We start from the raw sequence: 7,507 nt of genomic DNA on the forward strand, positions 1-7,507 counted from the left end.
TCCCAGGTCTCCGAGTGAATCACAAGGTCGTCGAGATAGGCTGCGGCATTACTGTTGGTGAAGTCGGAGTAAGATGTCCATTAGTCTCTGGAAGGTGGCTGGTGCCCGTGTAGACCGAAGGAAGGGGACCGGTGTTGCCAGTGGCCGCCGGGGGGTGGAGAAAGCCGTTTTTGGCTTGGCTTCCTCTGACAGCAGAACCTGCCAGTATCGCTTGGTGAAATCGGGGGTGGAGATATGCCGGGCCCTTCCGAGGCGTTCCAGCAGTTCGTCTCTACATCGGGCATGGGATATCCGTCCCGAACTCGGAGACCTGGTTGAGTCGCGGTGATGGTCATTGCAGAAAGCGGAGGTGCCGTCTGGTTTTGGGAACCAGGGCGATGGGAGCTGGGACCACGGGCTCGTCGATGGTTCAATCACCCTCAACTTCAGCATTTGGTTTTACCTCCTCCTCAATAGCTCGCCCGAGCGAGCCTCAGGGATCCGGTAGGAGCGCTGCGGGCGATGGCGTCGGGAGAGGGTCCGGATCTCGTGCTGGAGAGGTTAGTCTGCCCGGGCGTGGGCGAGAACACATCCGAGAACTGACCGACCAAATGTTGGAGTTCCGTCTTCTGTGCGCGGAGGCGAGCAGGGCGTTGGTGTAAACGACCGGGCCCTCCTGAATGGCGAGTGTGGAAAGGTGTTCCCTAGTCCCCACCCACTTCTTCAGCAAGTTAATGTATGGTATATTTGTTCGGTGCGTCGTCGGTTTTGGTTAAGCGGACTCGGTAATGCTCGGGCGATCTTTTCCAGAATGGTATATGGACCCTGCCAGGTGGCCCAGAATTTGCATGCATTGGTGGGGACTAGTACCATGACCGGTCGCCGACCTGGAATTCCCGGGTTGTGCAGGGCGGTTATAGTGCCGTTTGTTGTTGCTGCTGGGCCTGCGTCATGTGCTCCGCACGGTGGGCATCACCCGTTCAATTCGGTCCCGCATGGCTTGGGCGTGTTCTCACGACCGACCTCTGGGCATCCGGCTGCTGCTGCTCCCCAGGCCTCTTTTGCCACGTCCAGCAGGCCTGCGCGGCTGTTGGCCGAACAACAACTTTCGAATGGGGAATGAAGCCGGAGGGAGGCCTGGAGGCACCTCTCGCACTGCGAAGAAGGGCGTGAAGGGGACATCCGGTCCCAGTCGCGTTTGTCCTCGGAGACAACCTCTTCTCAACATCTGTTTCAGTGTCTGGTTGAACACGCTCCACAAGTCCGCCGTCCGTCTGGGGTGGTGGCACTGAGGTGCGCCCAGCTGCTGGATCCGTAGCGGCGGCAGAGGTCGGCCATCACTTCGGAACATGAGTAGGGTGCAGTCGTCGGGCAGTATCTCCTCGGGTATCCCCCCACTCTGGTGGACAGGGTGAAGAGCTCCTGGAAGCGATCGCCTTGGCGGTGGCTGCGCGGTGGGATGGCTTCGGGGGCACGGGTGGCGTGATCCACGATCACCAGGATGTGTTCGTGGCAGCGGGCGAGACCTCGACAGCGGGCCCACCAGATCCATCCCGATGCGCTCAAAGGGCACCTGCGATTATGGGCAGCGGGATAAGTGGACTTAGGGAGGTGGCCGGGCGAGGTCTTCTGGCACCCGGGGCAGGCCTGGCAGAACAGTTTCACATCTCCGTCGAGCCCCGGCCAGTGGAAACGTCCCGGATCCTCTTGATAGTGTTGGCGGCCCCAGGTGTCCGGCCAGTGGGTGGGCGTGGGCGCGAGTTCTGCAAGATGGTGTCCACCCTCGGGGGCACCACCAGGAGAATTTCTCCTCCCCCTTCGCTGGGCGACATAATAGAGTGAGCCGTTCTCCACAATGAAATAGGGAAGAGGATGGGGGCCGGACGCGTCTCTTCTCATCCATATGAAATATTACTGGTTCCAGCAATTCTTGAGCGGTCATCCTCCCACTGAGCCGGCGAACGAGCCCCTCCGACTACCTGTTGGAACACATCAAAAGAATACGTGTAGTATTCGGAGGGGACTCACCATCTCTTCCGCTGTCCGATGCTGGGAGAACGGCAGGGCGCGGTTCCTCTCCCCTCTGCGCCTCTTCCCGTGGGGCTTTGAGGGCTGACAGGCTGTGTCGCGGTGTGTAAGCGCCTCCCTCGAGAAACCCGGCCAGTCCGCCGAGGATGATTGGTACCCGGCAGGTCTTGCACCGAGGACCCACTCTCCAGGGCAGCTTCCTCCTATAAATGCGTCACGGTGATGAGAGCGGGTGGGGACTTTCCTGGTGTCCCGATGGAGCGCATATGAGTCAGTGGCAACCACACAGCCCGGTTCCGTCAGCAGGGGTGAGGCCCAGCGGGACTGAACCAGGCTGATGGTACTGCCAGAGTCAGGGAGGGCTCTGAACTTCCGTCCATTCAGGCCGATGGGGATTTCGGTGCGGCTGGCGGGAAGCTCCCAGTGGAGACTGCAGCCTGCCAGCCACGCTCTAGAGGAGTTGGGAAGCCTCTTCCGGTTGGCATCGGAAACTCATCTCTCCCACGGTCGGGACCGCCGCCCTCTCCATCGGGTCGCTTGGTGCTCCTCCGGCGCGCGCCGCTCCTGGGACACCCTCCGGGAAAAGATGGCGCCAGCTCCCCGGCCTCTCGGACGGCTGTGCGGCTTCACGCCAGCTCCACCGCCTCAACCAACTCCATGACGTTCTTGGGGTTTCTCATACCCGACCGCTGGCGATAATTCCGGGAGAGCCCGCAGGAGCCTGGTCCTATCACCACCCTTTCCACAGTGATGGCGGGGTTGGTGTCCCATCAGGAGCCAGTGTTGCGCTAGCCGAGTAGAAGTTCGGGCGTGCCTGGGTCCTTGCCGGCTGGCGAGACTGGAAGACCCACTCTTGAAGGCTTTGGGCTGCGCAGACCGGTGTGGACCGACCCTGCCCAAGATTTCCCACCTCTTTGGTCGTTGCCATACATTAGCCAGGTCGCCGGCATGCTGAAATAGGCGCCGCTGGGGCTCTCCTGACCTTAGCAGCGAGACCAACGCGGCGTGCCCAATCCCTCCGGTCCCATCCTTCCGTGGTGCGGCCGCTCTCGAACATCTCGAGATATATTTCAGGGGTCATCGCTGGCGGCCATTTTGGGTAGCAGCTGTGTGCTTTGCATCCGGGGGATCAGGCGACGGGCGTGGTTGAGTGTGGCGCGGGAGAGCAGCGAGCTCCCTGCTCGGTCGTTCTGGCGAGTAGCCAAATGCTCGGCTTAACGATCTGTTGCTGGGCGAATGGAAACCTCTGAGAGGCGTTGGAGGAATTCCTCCATCTTCGCGGGCAGCTGGCGCTGCCTGGGGGAAAACAAAGAGAGAGAAGTTGATGTTGTGGGAACCTTTAATAGAGGCGGCGATGATAGCGCTCTTCCTTTTTCTTTGTTTCCCTCCGTTCTCTTAAAGCTAAAAACTGCTGCGCATTCTCCACCACTTGTGGCGAGGCAGAGGAAGCACAAGAGAAACAGGTGCAGTGAAAACCCCCGGAGGGTGTGGCTTATTAGACAATACACAGAAGGTGAGCGGTGAGTCCGTGGCGAGGAGTGCGCGGCGGTGAGTCCGGGTGGTAGCGGTGAATCCGGTGAGTGCAGCGGTGAGTCGCTCCTCGGTGTTTCCCCGTGCTTAGTAACGTGAGGGAGTCCACTGTGAGGTAGTGAGGAAGTAGCCTGTGCAGGCCCGCAACGTTGTAGCTTCTGGGAGACAAAGAAAGAGACAACAGGTTAGCTTGCGCTTCCGAGTCTCGTGGCTCACTGAAGCCGTCGCCTGGCCGGGCTTATCTGGGCCCGCGGCTGATGAGCTCCAGGTGTGGCGAATCCGCTGCTGGAGTGGCTGAGTGTAGGTGTTCCGTGTTTGTTCCCAGACGCGTTCTGGACGATCCTCGGGGCGTCAGTCACAATATATATATATAATGTGTATATATATATGTAAAATCTTTTCTAAATTCTGTATGTGTGTGTATTTAAATGTACACAATATATATATATATATATATATATATATATATATATATATATATATATATATATATATATATATACAGTATACAATAAATCATTTTATTTTGAATGTGATTAATTGGAGTTTATATATAATGACCAAATCAAACAGATCTGGAGCTGAATGAAAGAAAATAATAGAGAAGTTCACACTAAACTTTTTGTGTTTTTTAAATAAAGCATTTTATTCTACCCTCAGAAAAATTCAAGTATGATGTTAATTGTGGAAAGATTGCATCATCTTCAGTTCTACGAGGAGGCGGTGAGATAGCTCACCATCCCTTCAGCGCAGCTAGCGCGGCAGGTACACCGATTCTGATGATAGGTGAGCTAGGCGCTGAGACTCCCATTTTAACTCTAATCCTAGAACAGGGAGTATGGAAAAGTCAGTTGTATCAAGCGCTTTCTCCACATGCCCCAGCAAGATTGTGTCACAAGTTTAAAATGTCAAAGTAGTGAGCTAATGCATATTCTCTGATTATAAAATATACAAATCACTAATCTCTACCCTGTGACCCAAAGTTAGCAATGTGCTTTTAACAGATTATAATGCGACATTTATATAAAACCTGTTTATATATGTACAAGTGACCTAACATTTAAAGATACAAAGTTATCCTTCTGGCTCTGTGGACAGATTGAGTGTTTTGGAGGACAGATAGTTTGAGTAATTACTAACCTTGTAGCAAAAAGCTACAAGGGGCTCAATCAAATTAATATATTTTCGAGCTGTTGTTATCTGTTCACAAGTGGCTTTCTCATTAACCCGACATTTAATGATTTACAACACCACACCACGTGTCTTAAAGAGAGAGTGTCAAAGTTGCTTTGAAAATTCTGCATTTCAACACAAGAATAAGACTTAGCTCCACAAGAAATCCTATTAAAGTAATTATTTTCGCCAGACTTCTGGAAAATCCCGATGATGATTTTGGCTTAACTCTGTCTTTATGATCTCACAATAAATGACTTATAAGCTTAGCTCTCGCCCATGTCGAAAAAGTTATTCGTTTATTAAATCCTATTAATGAGAATAATTCTTTTAAAGCCCTTACACTCTTTCACACAAATGCCACATGTGTTTAAAGATAATATTCCATATACCGTGCTTACACCATCATTCCAGTCGTGTCCCTTCATTATATTTATATAAAAAGTATTTGGGCTTGCATTACGGTAAACTAAAGTGATTAACATTGGTTATTTTCATTAGCTAGAACGAACTGTGATATTCTTTGCTGCCAGAATTTGACAAAATAACCCGAGAGGGAGAAAGGTCAGACCAGTCATGTTTCTTAATTCTTGCTATTGTCTTGGCATTTATTTTCCATGAGTAGTTACAGGTTTGGTGTATTAGTTTGTTGATACACACAGTTTTTTTTTCTTTTTACCCACTGACATTTTGACAGCTGTGTTTCTATTTGAACAATTAATACCACAAAAGGTAACTCCATGCTTAGTTCCACTCTTTGACTGAGCACAAAACATTCAGATAACTTGGTCAGTCTTCATCATTATGCAACATTACAAACAGACAATCATAGCGCAGACATTAAACTTGCTTTTAATCAGTTGTGACCTATTTAGTGGAGGATTGGAGTGTTCTACAAGCTATGTTGCCATATAGACAATACACTAAAACAGCGGCTTTAATTAGAAATAAGATGCTTTTTAATCCACCAGTTTAATGTTTATTGTTTTATTTTAATTTGCTGTTGAACATTTCATGTTTTAATAATATATTGAAATGAAGTTCAAATATATTGGATATGGATATGATTTGATGTGCTTATAATAAAAGCAGCATGCCTAGGATATTTATATATATATATATATATATATATATATATATATATATATATATATATATATATATATATACTTAATAATGTATTATGTGATGCTTATATTGGCTGTTTGAACTATTAATTTGACGGCACCCATTCCCCAGATTACAGTCCTGATGCTTCTGTTTCAGGTAGAAAAGTCAAACCAAGCAAGTTTAATATATAAATGTTTGCACACAGGAATATTACACAACATACAATAGTTTCCAGTATGCAATGCAAAGATTAAGGAAATTAAATTTCCTTAAATTTCAGACTAGTTTAAGGTTCAGACTAGGTTCATAGATTTGATCATCAAGTACAAACACAAGTCTAGCCCCGTGATAAATGCACACAGAATTCACAGAAACAGAAATGCAGTGATCCAACATAGCACCAACATATTTTCCGGCACTTTAAAGCGGATTTATTCCACTGCAGTGATGAAGCAATGGAAGACCCAATATGACACAATACCAGTGAGACACCTGTGACATTTTCCAGTAGCCATTATTTAATCCAACACGTGCGTGTACACATGCAGCATCATCTCCTGAAGACTGTGAACAATTGCATATAATTCATTGGAGTAATGTGTATGGAACACCATGAGCCTCACATCCATCATGTTTGCAGATACAGCGTATGCCTTTAAAACAGACTCCTGCTGTCTTCGATCAAAACAAAAGAGAAGGAAAAATGTAATAATAGATATATTTGATGGGTGATAGGTTTAGAACGAGAGAGAAATTAATATTATAGACAGGTCTGGCCATATTAGTGGACTAAATCATACAGCTGATGTTCATTAAATGAATAGTTCACCCAAAAATGAAAATTAGCCGAACGATTATTCACTCTCAGGCCATCCAAAATCTAGCTGAGATTGTTTTTTCATCAGAAAATATTCGGGAAATTTAGCATGACATCAGAATGTCCAAACAGCTGAAAAAATATTACAATAACCCACAAGCAAGCTATAAGACTCCATAAATGAACATCTTTTTGAAGATAAAGCTGTGCATCTGTAATAAACAAATCCATTGATGTGCTTTAATGCTGTAAATCAATTAAATGCATCCATAATGACATTTTATTTACATGCGTGTATATTTATTGTGTATTTTTAGATACATGATTCATGTATAATATAAAGCCTATGAATATAAATATAAATGTATATAATATATGCATAAATCATTCGACAGCACCAGTTTTAACTACCTTTTGCTTGATGTGTGCATATTTCTCTCCTGATTTTTTTTTTTTCTGCAAGTTGAAAGTTCAAGAAGATTCAGCATGCATTTTGATCTCATATGCTTCGAACAACTTGTTTTGGAAAAGTCAAATATTTTATATGGTTTTATTTTTTTGCTTTCTTTTTAGTATCCACTGCCCTCTCACAGGCCTGGCCTTATGAGCTGAATTCTTTTCAAATAAATACTAGCCCTATGGCCACACTGAAAAGCACTTTTTATTAGGCATAACCCATTTATTATGATGGCGGCCTGAATCATTTTATTTCAAGCAACTGAGTCCTGCTGGCACACACTAGGAAAGCGTTATTTGTCCAATCACTATACTGCTGGAAATCAGTGCACTGGAATGTAACTATATAATTACATAATTGTATTTATTATAGTAATTATTATTTTATACATGTAATTTCATTTATGTGTTTGT

The sequence above is a fragment of the Puntigrus tetrazona genome, chromosome 15 (assembly GCF_018831695.1).
Source record: "Puntigrus tetrazona isolate hp1 chromosome 15, ASM1883169v1, whole genome shotgun sequence".
Classification (NCBI taxonomy): Eukaryota; Metazoa; Chordata; class Actinopteri; order Cypriniformes; family Cyprinidae; genus Puntigrus; species Puntigrus tetrazona.